Below are 19,707 nucleotides of genomic sequence, written 5' to 3' on the forward strand. Positions count from 1 at the left end.
GATTATAAAATTTTTTACCAACCTGGTTAAAGGCAGATACATAATGGAGAATTTTTGTAACTTTAACATTGGTTTTAAGTCTTAAAATTATGAACTGCATATTAAATAATAGTTTTATATCAATGTTAAATCTCCTGAACTTGAAAATTGCATTGTGGTTATGAGAAAGAATGTCTTGCTCCTAGGAAATATACACTAAAATACTTGGGGCAAATGGGACACAGCTTTAAAAATTAACTCCCAACTTGTTCAGGATGAATATATATAAAGCAACAAAATCTAAGCCATTAATGAATCTGGGTGAAGGATATATGGGAGTTCTTTGTACAATTCTTGTAAGTCTGTAATTTGAAATTACTTCTGAATAAATCTTAAAGATGGTAACCTCAATGTCTGCATCTAAAAAACTAAAAATTTGTGATCACTGTATTGAGCTAAATCATGTAAGATCTTTAGGTCCTGTGGTTGGAGCAATTGCTTTTATCTCCTCTTTATCCCACTTAACCCACGTCCCAGCTCCACTCCATAGAGTGTAAGGGGCTTCTTAACATTTCTTTCTGATAAGGAAAAAAAACAAAACAAAACACTAACAAAATAGGTATAAGCTTTGCAAAAATTTGATACAAAGAACACAACAGCTGATGCTCTGTCCCTGATGGGAGTGGAAAATGTTCATTTTTTTTCTCTGAACACGCATCTCAGCAGTAAAACATAGACCCCCGCTTTTCCACCAGCTTCCATGAAAACCAGATGGCATCTCTCGGTTAGAATACTCAGGACTACAAAGGTGGCATATGGGTCAGTGCCAAGATGATCACTTACACGGCATCTGCAGATGGTAGTCCACCACATCCTGAGGCAGGAATAATGAGAACAACATCCACTTCATCATCATCTGAATATCCAAACAAACACCAGGGAAAAGTTAATGAAAACAGTGCTGGGGCATGTCCCAGGAGGGAGAGGGTGTCTGCCAGCTTACCTGAGATGAAATGAGAACTGCAGCAAAACATATGCAAAATATTGTTTGGCTTTTAATTGAGAATCAGAGATGATAGATATAAAAAAGATGTTGTAAACTGTAAAGCACTATACAAAAGGAAGAAATTATTTCTGTCTACGAAGCTGAACAATGAAAACAAATATGCTTCTCAGATGTTGCAGAAATTAGTAGAACATTCCTAAAATTAACAATAGAAGTCTTTCACAAGAACAGATAAAATGGATTTAATTTACTTTCAGAAACTGAAATGGCAGTTTCCATAATGCATACAAGTAATGCAAATGGTAAACAGAAAATATTATTAAATTAAGTTTCATAATTATAGATGGCTATCTTTAGCTCTGAACTACAATATGATTAACTAGATGGTTACCAGAATCATAATAAATGATGTAATTATATATTATTACATCCTTTGAAATACATCTTTGATTTTCAGTGCTATTTATTCATACTGTCTTTTTATCAATTAGCAATTAACTTTTCGCTGGAGAGAAAGAATAAAGAGGTTATTGGATGGATAGATGAATGGATATAAAGATAAATGGTTGGATAAAAAAATGGGTAGAAGGATGAATAAACCTAAGTATGGGTTCTAAAATGAATGGATGTGTTGATGGGTGAATGGAAGGATACATGAGAAGAGGCTAGGTTTCACTAACATCAGCACAATGAAAAATCTTTGGATTTTTTAAAGCTCATTTTTTGATGAAATACAGTTCTCAAATAGTCCATTGTTTCTGTAATCATAAAATTGGATTACCATCCAAGAGGAATGACTATTGTTTTATTGCTTTTATCTCAATGCTATTTCAATTTCCCTTTTCCTTGATTTGCTTTCAGTTACCCAAATAATGTGTCTAATGCAACAGTAATACACTACTTGTAAACGTTTGATGCCTATATTTTAATTTCTTTAGTTAAAATTATCCATCCATTTCTTCATTTGCTGTTTTAATTCAATAAATATTGAGTGCCTACTCTGTGCCAGGCATGGAGATAAGCAAGCAACATCATTCCTTGCTCTAGCAGAGCTTAATTCCAGTGTGGGGGAACAGGTACCAATCAAATAATCATATAAATAAATGTTTTGTTACAAATTGTGGTAGTTGCTGTAAAAGGCATATTGAAATTGAATAACGTAATAGGTTTTTAAGAAATATGGTTGAGACATTCAAGTCATAATTTATCAAAAACAATTGTGTTTTTAACTAAACATGTCTTTGGTGAACTGAATTTTCACACCCGCTGACATGTTAAATCGCTTCTGCTTCCTGGGGTGTTATTATTGTGTTGTCTTCCATGATTTCATGATTGGTTAGGCATATATTGTATTCATAATCATAAAGCCATCTTCAGTTTTTTGGTCTATGAAAGCAAATATGTCACAAAATCAGTTAGTCAAGTTGATATTACTATTTCTGATAATGTCCTGGAAGATAATCCAAATTGTAAAGTACTCATATTGTTTCTAATGCTTGGCCTCTCTTTTCTCCTTGAGACTGAATTTGTGTCTAGTTTCTTGTGGCTTTTTCCACCTTACCTTGGCAGGACTTCATTTTTAAGGTATTTGATATACAAAATGTTCTGAGAGCCCTCTATTGCTTCCCTAGGCTTGAAGAACATTTCTGGCTATTTTCCTCTTTTATTTGTGTTGTTTTCAGGTCCAAGCAATAGTTAACATTCATTTCTGTTAACTTAAATCTTTTTCAAAGATTAATATGTTTTCAATATCATCCTCTCCCCAATCAGCCCCAAACCCCACACATTAATTCCTACTCCTGGACTCAGTCTACAGATGGCCTTTTCTTAAATCTGCCTTTTAATGGCATAATGAAAAGAGTTTAGAAAGGACTAAAGCCTTGTCTTACTTAACCTCTCTAAAACTTACCTGTCAGATAATAGTTCTCTCATAAAGCTATTGTGATAAATAAGATAAAGTATATTCAAATTCTGTGAAAAATAATGTGCTAATTCAAGGCACTTAAAAGGTGATCGCTATCTGCTTGTATAGCTTTGCATTGTCTTTGCCCATTTTTATGAAAGCTATTCAGCCACCTCCAGAAGAGGAGCACAGTGTCTACCACATTACAGGCACTCAACAAGTGTTCACTTCCCTCCTTCCTCCTTAATAAAAAGTGTAAGTGTCAACCTTAATGTAGAGTGAACAGAGATTAATGGAGTTGATTGCATTAATTCCCTTAAGGTATTTCCTAGCTGCAATATTTTTTTCTTTTCAGGTAAGTGAATAAAAATGATGTTTGATGATAGCTAAAAAGGATAGTTGCTAATATATATGACAGTTTAGTGCAAGTATGAAGAAGGTGTTTTTTTCTTCCCTTCAGCCCTATGCCAGAGTGCTTGATTGGGTATTAGCATCACTAACATCCAGGTTAGCCCCCTTTGCTTAGCACACAAACTGTGTAACCTCAGATGGCATCCCAGTAACCATTCTGAAGCTGAAAAATTGGAAGTTTATACCATTTAGCCATCACTATAATATTATTCAAACTGAAAATTCTGGCTCCGCTATTTCTCTCTCTTTTTTTTTAAAGATTTTATTTTACTTATTTTTAGAAAGAGGGGAAGAGAGGGAGAGAAGCATCAAGGTATGAGAGAAACATCCATCAGTTAGTTGTCTCTTGCACACCGTCAACTGGGGACCTGGCCTGCAAGCCAGGCATGTGTCCTGACTGGGAATCAAACCAGTGAGCTTTTGGTTGGCAGGCTGGCACTCAATCCACTGAGCCACACCAGCCAGGGCAATCAGCTATTTCTAATCATACAAATTTTTCACAGACTCTTCTCTTCTCCATCTGTTGACTTTAAAACCATGAGACATATATAGATTTTCAGAGACAAGCTTGTTTGGCCTATCATGGAACTATATCTTTTAGGATATTTCTCTCATTATTTTATACTGTTATAGTTATCAAAATGCTGCCTTATTATAAGACTGAATTAGCTGACATTACTAAATGTGCTTTTCTATTGATCATTTCAAAAACTAAAAACATTTCCTCTATTACAACAACACAAGAATTTGCAGCGAAGGAATAAACATGGAGACCTCTAACTTACAAACTTCCCACTGAAAACGTTAACTTCTATGTCTATCTGACCTGTGCTAGGGAAAGGATTTTTAAGAGGGAGCAGACATCTCAAGCCCTCTAATAACTTCCTGTAGCCCTTCCCCTATGTGACCTGAGTTTCTTGGAGCCATGACAGAGACATTCCCTAATGGCTATATCTGCTTATGGAAAAAGAGAGCCACCATGGGAGCAGCAGGAACGGATGGGATTTTAACACAAGGCTTACCCTTTTCAAGAATTTGTTTTCAAGGATTCCCCACAACCCAGGCAGGTTGAACAGAGAGAAGATAAGAAAGCTTAGTGTGATGTGTGCTGGGTGCAGGACAGACACAAGTAAGGATATATAAACAACTGTATTTCCTTCTGATCATGCCCTGGGAACATGGAGAGGACAAAGCCATGACCTGAGGCTCCATGAGTCCTTCTTCCCATGTTCCAAGGAGCATCAGCAGAAGCACAAATAATTCCCAAGCACCTGTAAACCCTCTTTTTTCTACAAAGAAACACTAGAAAGTGCACAGGATCCAGAACCAATCTGTAAGAGCCTTTCAGTTACTTTTGGGTAAAGCAGTATTTACATAAGGTGCTAGGGACTCAACCACCATTTATTGCATTATTTCTAAGAGAAAACATGCCATGCATTCCAAAAACTAATTTCCAAGTGAATTTTAGAGCAGAGCACAAATGTAAATGGGAATTTATTTTTAAAAATAATCCCTATTCAGGATGGAAATAAATAAACACTTCAATACAATTATAAACTTATTTGCTATTCCTTACACATTATGTCTATTAAATTTGTTTTTAGATGTAAATGTAACTAAAAATTCAGACTTTTGGTTTTCAGCACCTTCCTTCCAGTTATTATTAGTTAATACTTGCAGAGATAATTTAGAGTATTTTTAGTTCATGATGCCCTTTGGCATATCTGAAATTTTCGCAACGACCATGTAAAACTGGGTGACTTTTTATTCTCATTTTGTAAGTGAGGAAATTGAGACTTAGCAAGTTTGTCTTGCTTAGGGTTATAAAATCATTAAATGAATAGAACTGGAATTCAACCCCAGGTCTAATAGTAAATCTCACACGGGGTCTTTCTACAACATCACACTGTATTGTGCAAACCTTCTGATGACAAAAGAACAAGAGAAATCAAATGATGCTTTTTGTCCACAAGAAAGTCTTTGATCACTTTTTCAACCAGAAAACTGTTAGCAGGTTGCTTAATAAACTAGATGGAAGCCTTCGCCTTTCCTAGTAATCAACACTTGGCTCACTCTCATACCACATCCTTCCTTTAGCAATCAGCAACTTGCTTTTGATGCAGAGCTTGAGCATTTTCTGAAAGCAGAAGTATATTTTCAATAATGAACTATTCAAAACAGCATTTAAACCCAAAGTGTAGGGTTGTTGTTTTTTTAAAAACAGAATCTTAAAGCCACTTACTTCCCTTGGAGTAATATCCACATCCTTCTCTTGTTATCAGTAGAAAAAGAAAATAGAAGTCTTTGCCTCTAGTGAATGTACTCAGAGGTGACCCACAGACATGGATCTCAATATGAAAAGCAATGGAAACCAGACAAACTAAAGTAAATGGATCAGTAAGCATACTGAGTCTTATTAGCATGATTTTGTTTTGGTCCTGAACCTAGTGCTTATTTCATGAGTAATAATGTTCCTTAAAATGTTCAAGAAAGGAAACTCTATAAACAAGATAATCTATTTCATTATTTGACAAATGTTGCCATAGACAAACTTTTCTCTAATACATTTAATTATCTACAAATGAAACCATATTTTTCAGTCTTTTTATCTGGGAAGTTAGCAGATTGAAAATTAAGAATTCTTATCTTGGCTTTTTTTAATGTATGAACCCTTTATTATCCTCTCTTTATCTCCACTTACCTTTGTCTATAGCATATAGCAGGCACTCAATAAATAACTGTTGATTGAATAAACATTGATAATATTTACTAATTCAGTAAGTTTTTATTCATGTGATACCATCAGTAAGTCCATCCTACTGAAGTAAGAGAGAATAATAAGAAACTTATAGTTATTGAGTCATCAACAGAGTGGTGACAATGACAGTCAATGAGTGTGAGAGACATTACCAAGGCAGAATGATCTGACAATTGAGTCTTGGGAGCAAAAAAGAGAAAGAAATCCAAGATAATCCATCTTTCTTATCCTGGGCAACCAGGAAGACAGTAATACTAATAGCAAAGTTAGGGAGCATTAGATGAGAAGCAGGTTTTGTTATGGAGAGATAATTATTTTTCAAACCCTTAAGCTTGAAGTGCCAGTGGGACATCCAGATAGAGGGTCCAGCAGGCCAGTGTGAGGGAAGAGCTTGGGAAAAAGCATGCAGTCATGGACTGGGCCTGTCTTCACTGAGTTGTCTGACTTCCTGAACTGGTGTAAGATATCCATGTGAAAGGGTGGAGAGAGAAGAGAGTTGGTGACACCCATGCTGAGGATGCAGAAGGAGGAAGAGCCAGGGAAGGAGCACCCCGAGAGGAAGTGGGAGAGGCAGCCAAGGGCCATGGAAACCAGGGGAGGTAACATGCCCAGGAGTTGCGAGTCAGCAGCAGGCAACCAGGAAATGACTGAGAAAAAAGCCACTGGGAAAGAGGTCCCAGTGGGCCTCAAGAGCCATCCTAAGAGATTATAGAAGCTGAAACAGAAGACAGAGAATTGAAGGTGTGGAGGTAAAAGGAAAACATCTAGACTCTGCTCTCCAATCATTTAGAAATTCAAGAAAGGAGATGGAGGCTGTCTCAAAGATATTACCCCCAGAAACCTCAGTCACATCCATCATTCTAAAGATTTAGTTCTCTAAGCTCAGCTGTAACTTTTACTACTTTTTCTTTTCAAATATTTTTAAAGTCCCCTTTTATAATCTCTTTAAATTTCCCTCTTTTCCATTCAGTTTCCAAGCAATTGCCACATTTGCCGTTCCTTTCCTATAGTATTCTGAAGTTACTTTCTTCCTTCTCAGCTTCACAACCAATATAGAGTTTTGTCCTTATTACTTCTGCCCTTGAATATTGCAGCCTCCTACTCAATTTTCTCCTGCTCCAGACCACTTCCTATGAAAATCTATCCACCTCTTCAGGAATGGATTCCACTTAGAAATACATGCCTAGTTCAATCTGAGCTTAGTTTATATATTAAATCCTATTCTTGGCCCTTTGAAGTTTAACTTAAAAGCTCCAGGAAGTGGTAGATTATTGACTTTCCCATTCACTGTATTTGCTTTCTAGACTTCGAAAAACTAGTATAATAAATATTTAGTAGGAATAAAATTTAGGTAATACAATGTCATAAATGCACCAGTGGTAAGCTTTGGGACATTCCTCATTTTCTGAATTATCTGACTTTTATCTCAAAAATTTTTTGTAAAAAACTACTTGTAGAAGAATAAGGCCACATAGTAGTATTATCTAGTTTTCAGTGTAATTTTTATCCATTCTTTACCAAAGGAATAAACTGGTAGACTTACTATTTGAGTGAATAGAAACTTAACAATCTATTTGTAATGAACTTTGTGCATAGTTTTCCCTCTTTAAATATATATACATGGACTGTATTATAAGAACAGAAAGATTGGGGGCAAATTTGTACAATGCAAATAGTACCTTTAACTTTCTCTTCTTTTAAACATAAATTTAAATTTTGCTTTTAAATAATGGCTTAGATTACTATTTAGTCTTTTGTAAGAACTCATAATTATTCTTCAGTTTCCATTAGATTTCAGTCCAAGATATGGATAATGATAGGTAGACAAACCACCTTGTAATAGTAAAAGGACAACATGGATAGTGAATAGAGTAAATAGAATAATGAGCACAAAGAATAGCTAGACTGTATCTATATTTTGGAAATTCAGAAGGCTTTTATAAATTTTATCTCTGGGAAAAATTTTACAAAAGAATCCTCTTCCTACTTTGGATTAGCATTTAATAATTTTAGAGCTTTATTTTTCCCATGTAAATGGATAAAAGATATTTTTGCATCCCTGGAGATAGGAGAATGTTTTATTAAAAAATCAGTTGTATAATTTATTCCAGGCTAATTATGACTACAAGAATTTCTGAAGAGTAACTTACAGGCAGGCTTGTCTTTGATTCATAGTTTACTCTTAACATAGGCTAATTAATTTGAAATAAACCTGGCCCAAACATGTTAGACAAAACTCCATTATTACCCAGTTCTAAGCTATCATTTATTCACTGGGAAAAAAAAAAAAACTCAGGAAGAAGCTTGCCAATGAACCAGATGTCACCATCAGTAGACAATTATGTTCCACAGTTTGGCACCTGGGGCCCACAGTCATCATCCAAGAAAGAGGAGAAATAAAAAGTAGAACATTCTGGCAGACTATAGACTAAAAGATTCCAAATGGCTCATGGTGAAAATGGAGGCTGAAGACCTGCTTCTTTAATTCTGAAAAAGGCAATCCCAGGACCCAAACCTGTTCATATTCTACTTGTTGAGGATGTCACGATCCTGACAGACACATGTGAGTCTAAAATGCTCAGGTATTCATAGGGGCTGGCACTGAAGCTGGTTTGGCAGTGTTTTGTACACTGGAAGGTGTGCCACCTCACAAAGAAGACATCTTTTGGAGTAGGTTATCAATGGAATCTAAGACATTTCTTTTTTGATAAATTTTAAGGGATAAAAAGGAAAGAGTTATAATTTGGATGTGATTTCAGTGAAGTATTGCCCAAAAGGTAGGAGACTGCACTGTGTAAAATACCTGTTCATATCTCCAGGTAAGAAATTGGAGAGTTATGTGAAAAATCTCACCAAGGCCTTTCACAGGTTCAGCTGAGAAAAAGAAAATGAACTTCCTCCTTTTAAAAATATGTTTTGATCTAGAATAGACACTTTACAATCCCATACTGGCTCCAGATAAATACCTAGATGGTCTAATATCTTTTTTATTTTTACATAATCTAAGAATTAAATACATAAATAAAAGTTAAACTAATTCATTTTTCTTAAATTTTTACTAAACATTTCTTTATATATATATTTGTCTTTACCTGGAACCTACCCATCTGCCCATAGTCAGATAAATATGAAGGTTAGGCATTAGAGTTATTAGTCCCACCTGCAAGTAAACAGGACAGAATCCTGGTCAAATGAAAACTACTTTTACTATGTTTTCCTGGCTCTATAAGTCACCAAATCCTGGATAGCACAAAATAAAGTATTTTAGTTATAGCACAATTTAAAGATTTGTTTATTGTACTTATTATATGGTTATTATAGATTTCCATGATCAAAACGAGATTTTTATAAAACAGAAAATATTTTCACTAGTTTGAAAAGTTCTTAATGTTTTGTTTGAATTGAGCTAAACTGGCCTACTTAAATATCTATGAATCCATAAGTAGTTTTTTTTTTCCCCCACAAACAAACCTTACTATATTAACTAATTCTATAGTTTGGGCAAGAGGCAAAATTTTTATTTATGTATGATTTATGTAGAACTAAGTATCTACTTAATTAATCTGTATTAATTAATATAAATATATAAATATGTATTGTGTAATTAGTATAAATTATATAATTAATTATATTATTAATCTATGTCTAAAGTTTGATTTTTTATAGTATATCTTTCAGGCTTTCTAGAATTATGTTTGTTATTTCATGGTGATGTAGCACATTAGTTTGTTTCTGGAAATGCCATCATTTTAATTCAGTGGTTTCCAAGTGTTTTGGCTTGCAAATCATTTTCTCAAGGGTTAAAAGTAAAACAATGGACCACAAGTCCCACTAATGCCACTGTCTCCTACTTCCTTTGCATTCAACCCTCCCCACTGAAACCCTTCATGAGCATTGCTAGGAAGAATACTGTATTGCTCTGTGTGCTAATGATACACACAAATTATATCATAAATAATTTCCTAGTTTGCCTCTGATGTAAATAAACATTATGATCCCCTGATGGTTATAAACAATAATGCTATCAACCTGTGTGGCATTCCTGATTGATGAAAAGTTGTTTTCCAAGTGACTGGGAACAACAAGCTCAGAATCAGAAGCCCCCAGTTCTAGTGCAGGATTTGCAGGATCAGGTGCAGGGACTTTCTATGCATCTGAGTTTCCTCGATTTACATGGAGAATTGTGATTCCTGCCCATAATTCATAGTACAAAAATAAGAAACTCTGATCTCAGAGCTGTAGGAAGCAATGGCCTTCCTGAAGACTTGTGTACAATGAAAGAACAGGGGCAACAAGCTACCAGCAGTCCTTTGGTCTTGCTGCTGCAGCCTCACACAGCCCACATTCTCTCTGATGCCTGTCCATTCTATTTCTAAAGTGACAGGGAAAATGTGTGGAGTTAATGGCCACACTCATTGTCAGCTCCAGCTGAACAACACATGGAGAGGATAAAAAAATAGAGAAGGAACAGTTTCTCTTTTCCCCAGTTCTAGTGGGAACTCCGTGGCACTCTCTCAAGGTCAGGGAGAGTACTGAAGTGGGTGGAGAACTGCAAAGCACTTCAAGGTCTGTTGAAAACTGAAAAGGACATACTTTTATAATAGTACATTAGGTATTGTAAACTTTTTTGCAAAGTTTCTTGACAGAAAATATGACTTTGATTGCTATTATCTCTGATATATAGTCAAGAAATAGTTGTAAAAGAATAAAATAAAAGAGAAAAGTATTATTTAATCATTGATGTCAGCTTTTAAAAAATTAGTATATAGAATCTTTGATTTAAGGAATTTATACCCTTAGTTTGAGGCCTCCATGGTGGTTGTTTCATACAATTTACAATCCAAAATTCTATTAGAAGTTCTGCTTTCATATAGCCCAGTATTTTTTCATAGAGGAGGAAATCTAAAGGAACATTTAAGAGCCTACATAGAATTATATGGTACAATGTTTCCTATCATTAAGAAGACCTTCTCAATTTCTCAGTTTCTGACTCTATAGCATGGAAATAATTCATTTGGATAAATGTGGGGGAATTCTTCACAGTATAGTGAAAGTGGTAGAAATCAAGAGACCTAGATTTTGCTTCCAGCATTATTGGCTATCTGTCACTGGAAGCCATAAACCTCTCCAGACCCTAGTTTATTACTCTGTAAATTAAGTGGCTTATTTATTCATTTATTTGAAAACACTTATTGGATACTCAATAGATTGAGGCCCTGTGCTAGGCTCTAAGAACAAAAAGCCAGATAAGATGCTTTCCTCATGGTCAAAGAGCGTGCAGCCAAGCCGGAGGTGACAGCAGCATAAGCAAGCACAGGAACGGGATAGATGATCTCATGGGAAAATTATTAGGGCAGCAGAGAAACCAAAGAGACACAGTGGTTAGGTGGACATAGAGTAATTTTTAGGGTTGGTGAGTCTAAAGTCAAGGTTTTATTTTTCTTTAAATATTCTATTTATTTATTTTTAGAGAGAGGGGAGGGAGGGAGAAAGGGAGAGAAACATTGATGTGTGAGAGAAACATTGGTTGCTTCTCACACACCCTCAACTGGGGACCTGGCGCATAACTGAGGCATGTGCCCTGACGGGGAATCGAACTGGTGACATGTTGGTTCGTAGTTTGGTACTGGTACTCGATCCACTGAGCGACACCAGCCAGAGCTAAAGTCAAGGCTTTAAAGTAAATAGGATTAGTCAGGATTTCAACAGAACAGTGAGTTGAGTGATGCCAGAACTCTGCAAGCACAAGAAGCAGTAAGAGAAAAGGCACTGGGTTGAAAACAATGTGGCCTTCCAGGAAAACCACAAGGGGTCAGTGTGGCCAGAAAGGAAGTTAGGAGCCATATGGCAGAGCATACTAAGGAGTTTGGGCTTTAGTCTGTGGGCATAACCTTTCAACAGGGTCAGTGGGCATGTTCTTGCCCTGTTCACAAATCCTTCTCTATAGAAGAAGCTGTACCACCCATTGTGCCTGATGAAAGCAAATCAATATTATCTATCATGTGATTCCCCCCTTCACTAACAACTCACAGTCACCTGGTGCAAGAATGGCCAATCTTCAGTCTGGATGAAGTTGGTTGAAAAGAAGAGCTAAGTTTCAAGTACACCTTGGCAAAATTTAGTAAACACTATTAGAAGTATTCATGAGGTTATAGAGAAATGGATGGGAACCCTCAGGTACTGCAAATAGAAATGTAAATCTGATATGCTAATCTGGAGAGTAAATTGAAACCATTTGGTAAAATTATTATGCATATATCTAGCAATCATATATATATGAAGTATATATATATATATATATATATATATATTTCAGAAGATTAATGTTACAAGTTGATAAATGAACACATACAAAATTGCTTATTCCAGCATTGGTTTGGAAGCAGGGTGTTGGAGGCAACCCAGATGTCTATCATTATGAAATTGGAAAAGTAAATTATGATGGATACATGTGCTGAAAAAGCCTACAGTAGTCAGAACTAGATGTATATACAGAAACATGAATTTTAAAAACAGTGTTGAGCCAAAGAAGAAATAGAGCAATAATATAGCATTATTTATACAGATTCTGAATGGAGACCTACACAAAGCAACACTATCTTTCAAAGACGCATACCATCCAAGAACATATATTACACATATTAGAATCAATGCTTTTGGGAAGAGTGACAACAAGAAATGAGAGATAAAAAATTAAAACAATCTTACCTTGTATAAATAAGTTATAGTGTGTATAGATATGGTTAATTCTATACACTTGAGGTCAAAGAGTCATATGCTCTCAAAAAACTGAGAAATTAGGCTAAAATTTGCATTTCTAATGAGTTTCAAAAGGGAGTGTGGCTAAGTCACATTTATGATAGGACATCAGAATGAAGATTGCCAAATTTGCAAACTCTTGCTTCTAGCCTACAGAGCCTTTTTAAATGCAGAAACATCCTCTAGCTCTTGCCTCCTTGAGATCCAACCTGTTGTAGCTTCTGTTTCCTGAACTATTTTGAGTAATTCTCTGTTCCTACCTTCAGAAAAGCTAAAATAGATTTACAATGTGTATGTACGACATGGCCACAATCAGGGATACCTGTCAGGACATTACTAACAATTCAAAGGAAAAAAAAGTATGAATAACTAAGGAGAGGAGTCAGTACCAGAGATACAACAGATTACAGAAGATTATTTAAGTCATATAAGGATTAGGAAAATCATGGTTATAAATGTATAGAGGAGAAGAAAGTAGTCTTTCAAGGACTGTGTAAAGAGAGAGAGGGCAGCAAAAGAAGCTAAAAGGGAATAGCTGGAAAAAGAGAAAAACCAGGAAGAAATGCCATAGGAAAACCAAGACAGGGAAAACAAGGGGCCAGTTTTATTATTTACTTCTAAACTGTCAGGTATGTAGATATAAGGTCATGGTGACCTTTTCCAAAGCAGTTATTGTGCTGTGGTAGTGGCAGGAATCCAGAGTCAAAAGTAAATGTGGTGTCATTCTGACCAACACAACATCCTGGCTGATGTTGGCTTATCTGACCCCAAACAGCAACATCCAATCTTCTGGTTTTCCCAAGATGACACAAGGGAAAAAATAACTGAAAGATTTTTAAAAACTTAGTAAGATTAAATAAAATAAAGATACTTTTAATATAACAATGTCATAATTATTTTAAGTGTGACCAGCAGGTAAAGCATTGGAGACAATAAATATAGACTGTCCATTCATTATAGGATTTGGCTAGGAAAGTTGCACTTGAACTCTAAGTCTCTTTCAATTTTCATAGTCAATGATTATAGCTCATAAACTATAGTTTAAATACAAAATGACCTTAAATATGTTAATAAAATAAAACAATAATTTGCTTCTTTATTTCAGAATGTTTATTATAAAAGGAATACATGCTCATTTCAAATTTAAACAGCACTGAAACACATAAAGTCAAAATTAACTTCTCACTTCCCATCTCATTTTCCAGAGAAACCACATTTTCTAGGCACATGCAAAACATGTGTATATGTACACAATATTTTATTGAATAAAATCAGTTCATTTTTAAAATATAGATATAAGGATTAATGACATTAAAATATTTATTATTTAAATCACTGTGAAGGGGCACTGACTAATTGGAATGCATACCTGTTTTAAGTAGCTGATGGGCCATTATTTTCTTTAACTGGTCCCAGGAGAGGCACAGAATTTCTAGCATGGAGGGAAGAGCTGCACCTCAGTGCTGGGCCCTGGTGCTCTGTCTGCTGGAGCTGTCCCGCTGTGTGATTTGAACATGATCTTGTCTGCATAGCTTTCAAGTTTCACTCTTTGGTTCTCTAAGATGTTTCTATGAGATGTATGAAATGCTTTAATAAATTCCCTTTCTATGTAAACGAGAGCAGTTTGATTTTTTGCAAGCAAAAATAAAGCTCTATTAAGAGAATTAAAAGTCAGATGCTCATCTCATTTAAACCAATAGTTTTGAAGACTGGTAAACTGTAACCTGTGGCCACCTCTAAGGAAGTGACCAAATCCCTGAAAGTTGTGCCTCTCTTTTCTCTCTTTTCCTCTCTTTGCCAGTCCCTAGGTGGTAACCTGTGATCAGAAAAGCTTTAAAAAATAGAAATTACTCTATTTTATATTTCTCTTTTGTAATTTAAAAAGAGAAAATGATCAAGAGAAAAAGTATGATCTTCTTTGCATATGGCTGCTCTGAATAAAAAACACACTTTTTCATTTTTTTCTTGATTACATTAGTAAACAGCACTCAGAACAGTGTTTTTAAAATAACTGCTTTAGGTCCTGATTATTTCTCAAGTCTCCATGAGATATTAGTTTTTAAAATGGAGGAGAAATTTCCAGTTTTCTCAAATACACCAACTATACATATGTTTATGTTAAGAAAATGAACTTTGTATAGGCCTCACCTAATCCTGTCTGCATTGCTGCCTCCTGAGACTCAATGGTTTGGCTGAACTAAGTGGTTGGGTTGGTGAAGTATGGGGGTGGTCTGTGGGCTTCACTTTAAAACTGGTTTCCCTTTTATGTCCTAATGGTTTAGACAAAAAGGGCACAGAGGTCTGGGGGGTGGGGGGGAGATCTAAGATATTCCCCTTAGCCCAAACTAAGTATAGTGGGCAAAAGGACTTTGGACAGGTATGACATGCCTTGCATACCTTCTTCCAAAGAAGCCTTTTTTTCCCTAATATGGGACATTGAAAAATTAGTCCCTGCCTTTTTTCACCTATTGGTTATGGTTTTAATGATGCATTTTAACCCTGTTGCCAAATCTGTTACCCCCAGAATACAACAAGGATGCCCGCCTGTTAAACCAAGCATGTCATTGCCTGGAGACAGCCAACTGACCTGGACTTTGCAAGATCCTTCCCCATGTTGGAAAACCACCCTCCCCTCCTCACCCCCACTCTTATTAGGGATTTCTGGACCCAAGGGTAGGTAGGACGACAACCATGTCCAGCTTGAAGCAGCTAGAGGAGCACGAGACCTTCAACCATTGTCATTTATAAGATTATAAAGGGTTTTAAGTCTGAGAGGGAGAAATTGTTACAGAGCGGGGGTCCCCCCCAAAATGAAATGAAATGAAATAAAATAAAAGGAAGAAAGAAAGAAAGAAAGAAAGAAAGAAAGAAAGAAAGAAAGAAAGAAAGAAAGAAAGAAAGAAAGAAAGGAAGGAAGGAAGGAAGGAAGGAAGGAAGGAAGGAAGAAAGAAAGAAAGAAAATGAACTTTAATTTTTGATGTAATATAATACACTAAGAATTGTTCTCTATATGAAGAAAAGGGAAAGGGAACAGTCCAAGTGCAGAAATATATTTCATATGTTAGTTGTCTTTGGTTTTGATATATGCTTAACTATATTGCATTCTAGAAGCAGCTAATTTCCATATAAAGTGTAGCTACTTTCAGTTTTACTGTGCCTTGCCTGCAGTGGAGGCTTTGATTTGTGTGCCCTAGGCTAGATCTGAGCAATGCATAATTTTCTTTAAGTTTCTTCTGTCATGCACAATTGGTGAGTTCCAGCACCAATTATAATGTGGATGTTTAGAAAGACATTACCCAGAAGGGGAAAAAATAAGATAAATGGCATCAAAAAAAGGTTAGCAAATCAAAGGAAAACTATCAGAGAGAATCTGATGGCAATCCCCCTGAATTGTATGCATCTGTGCATATACCCACATGAATCTTGGTCTGTTTTGATGATTATAACAGCTATTTCAAGCCTATTAGCAGAATGGAGATTCTATAGAATCATATCAAAGCATCTGCCATCATTCAACATTTATGTGAGGGTTATTACAAACTGGTAAGTCTTTGCAGAACTGAAGGTGGCATGCACATGGGATAGTTGGGTTCATATGAGGTGTGACTTTGTGCAATAACATTAAAACATCACCCCAAATATTTCCTGATGATATTCTTTTATTCAATTTGCTCCCTTTGAAGGTGTATGCTTTGGAAGTAGATTAAGTAATTCTATTACCTGAAGCATAATATCAGCTTATGCCATAACCTACTGACTTGTTCTGATTAGCAATTAATAAAAAGAGCTCCAAACTAGGAATCAGGAGACCTGAGTGCTATTACCAGCTCTGTGGTTATGCACCTCTGAGCAAATCACTTATCTCCTTTGGGCTCGAGTTTCTTCATCTCTAAAATGACAAGATGACCGTGAAAATCTCCTGCAGTTTGGAAATTCTGACTCTGTGTCCAGAGTATCACCTTTGTAATTTAGCACTCTGAAGGAATGGGAGTCAAAAAAAGTTCAATTTTGATGTACTTGGGGATGAGAGAGGAAAAATGTGAGGTGAGTCACCCCCAGACCGGGAATGAATAGGGGTTTGTTAGGGAAGGGACACAAGAATTCAAACAATTAAAACTGGAGAAGAAAACAAACTTCCCATTTCTCTACCCTGAATCATCATATATATTTTTAAGTATTTTTCTTTTTAATAACATTCATATATGATTTATTTTCCTTCTTAAAAATCTTTTGGTTGCATATATTTATATTTAAAAAGTAAAAATATAAACTGTCTTCCATCCCAATTATTGTACCTCCTATAAGGTTTATCATTGTTAACAGTTTGGTGTTTCTTCCTGCAGACTTGCTTATGTATGTATTTCCATACACATATCCGTCCAGTAACTTGCTCCTTTCATTTAATAGTATAACAGTATGATCCTCTCTGCCTATTACAAGAAATACTGCCGGTGAGCATCTCTGTGTGTATATCTCTGATATATATATTAGTAAGCTTGTCTACAGGAGAGATTCCAGAAAGTGAGATTTGCCAGATAGGCATAAGCACTCTAAACATGCTGGCTATTACCTCCCTGCGCCCAGTTTCCACAGAGCTTAAGACAAAGGCCTACGTATTAAAACTTTCTTAAGACTGTGACCCCAGGGAGCAGGAATGAGGAGAGGGAATAAAGTAGGGAAAGAAGGAGAGCTGATACTAAGATGGTTTATTGAGTTGGTAACTGCTACAAATGGCTGTTTGCTTAAGTGCACAGGAATTTCTGAGAAGCCCCATGAAATGTACTTCCAGACCATCTATATGGGTGGAGGTGGGATGGGGTGGGAAAAAGAGAAGCATTTATTCATCACTTCTGTCCCGCGCTGGTCAGAGATTTACCTCATGGAACAATGACTAACCAACACATCTGGTTTGCACATGTGTTGGCCCTTGTGCACATTCTTATGATGTCCTGAACTGTGGGGCAAAGGACAGGTCAACCTGTACCTGTGTGAAGCTCATCTAAGCCCATACTGAGTCTTCACAGCCTGCAATAAGACACAAGTGAGATCAAGAAGATCTGAAGTGACACATAAAATGCTTCAGATACACTAATAACCTGTCACACAAAAATGTACCAATTGACACTTCCACAAGTCATGCATAGGTGTCCTTCCCTGTCACAACAGTGGATGCTGTCAATAATGCTTGCCAAAATGACAGGTGAATATTGGTATTTCTTCTTTTTATTTTGAATTTCTGTATTATTGAGGTTGAATATATTTGCATATGTTTATTAGCCTTTGTATTTTGTCTACTCTGTGAATTGTCTACTATATTCTTTGCTTTCTTTTTTTTTTTTAGGTTGTTCTTCAAGGTCTCATTTTCTTTAAACCAAAAAGACAAAAGACAACTTTATGAAGTCCTTCCATGGAGCTTTGTAAGTACTATTCACCCTTATAATCTAAAATAGAAATATGCAGCTTCCCACTTGTCCAATTTCTAGGATTTAGTGTACACTGAAGACAGTACTTAATCAAATATACATTTTTTGTATTAGCAGAAGTTACTGCTGCATTTTTTTTCAATATTAGAATGAGAGTGCACTGTATTTCATATGTAATAACAGATATGGCTTTTTTAAAGGATGAATGCATTCTACTTTTAAACATTTCTGGAACAGTTTTAAGCTTGCTCTTTCATTCTTTGTTCTTTGGGATAATGGCTTTTTTTTTTTATGCAGAGAAATCTATTATACTGTCATAGTCCAACTCCACTTCTATTTTCTACTTGTTAAATGACTTTTGAAAGAATACAAGGACGTTTCTATAACATGCTCATGATTTCACTTTAGATCTAATAGTTCGACTGCCACATATGATCTTGTCATTCAGTTATCAACCAACTAAGCAAGGTCTTCTTGGTTTTATCCCTTGTTCTAAAAATCTAGCTTTCTGTTCTCCTCTGCTATTTTCATTGCCATAGTAAAGTATTTAAGTTCCTGGAGTTCCAAGTAAAACACAATTATTATATTGATAAAAGAAAAGAACAGAAAGAGCTACAGTAATATTTTATAGATTGTATGTGTGTAATTGTAGAAATATTATAAGAGGAACCTTATAGTGAATAATTGTACTATAGTGAATCATTGTGTGGGTACCATTTTTAAAAGTAAGTACATATTAATAGCAAACCTCCTAGGTAAATTTTTCTTTGATAAATACAGTCTATGTGTAATTACTTTTCGTCGCCTAAAGAGCTCAGTTATGACTCAGGAGAAATGACCTCATCTCCAACCCCAGGTGTCACTTTATTGATTAAGGGAATTTCATCTTCCTTTCTTGTTATTGGTTTAAGAATGAGCTTGTTTCCTAACTCTGACTACTAAGACAAAAGAGAAATGCTGAGGAACTTGTAGAAAAAATTTTCTTTTTCCTGAGAGAGAACTACAGGAAAGTACTTTGTTTCTTTCCTTTGTGTGGTCATGTCTGGATATTTTGCCTGGTGTGGCTGTATTTGGCTTGCTATAAGTTTGAGGATGAAGCCAATACTGAGAACAGCAGAGTGGCAGCATGAAGTGAACCTGGTTCTCTGATGATATCAATGATTTGCTCAAAATTTTTTCAACTTTGGCTATTAGGAGCTCCTTTTGGTTGGATCCTGTGTTTTTCAGACAAATCTTTAGACTTCTCTTTAAAATTATTAAATATTTTATATTCACAAAATAATTAATATAATAATATATGATATAAATAACAACATAATGAAAATCTCTTTATCCAATTCCATTGAGTGAAATATAGAAAAATAAAAGATGAGCAGGATGGGTAGGAAGATCGGTAGTTTGCTTTCTACTATGTTAAGTTTTAGTGAAGGATTTTGAAGAGGGAGTTGGAGCTCAGGACAGTGGTCAA

Source organism: Furipterus horrens, unplaced genomic scaffold, assembly GCF_987537825.1.
Source record: "Furipterus horrens unplaced genomic scaffold, mFurHor1.1.pri manual_scaffold_6, whole genome shotgun sequence".
NCBI classification, from domain to species: Eukaryota; Metazoa; Chordata; class Mammalia; order Chiroptera; family Furipteridae; genus Furipterus; species Furipterus horrens.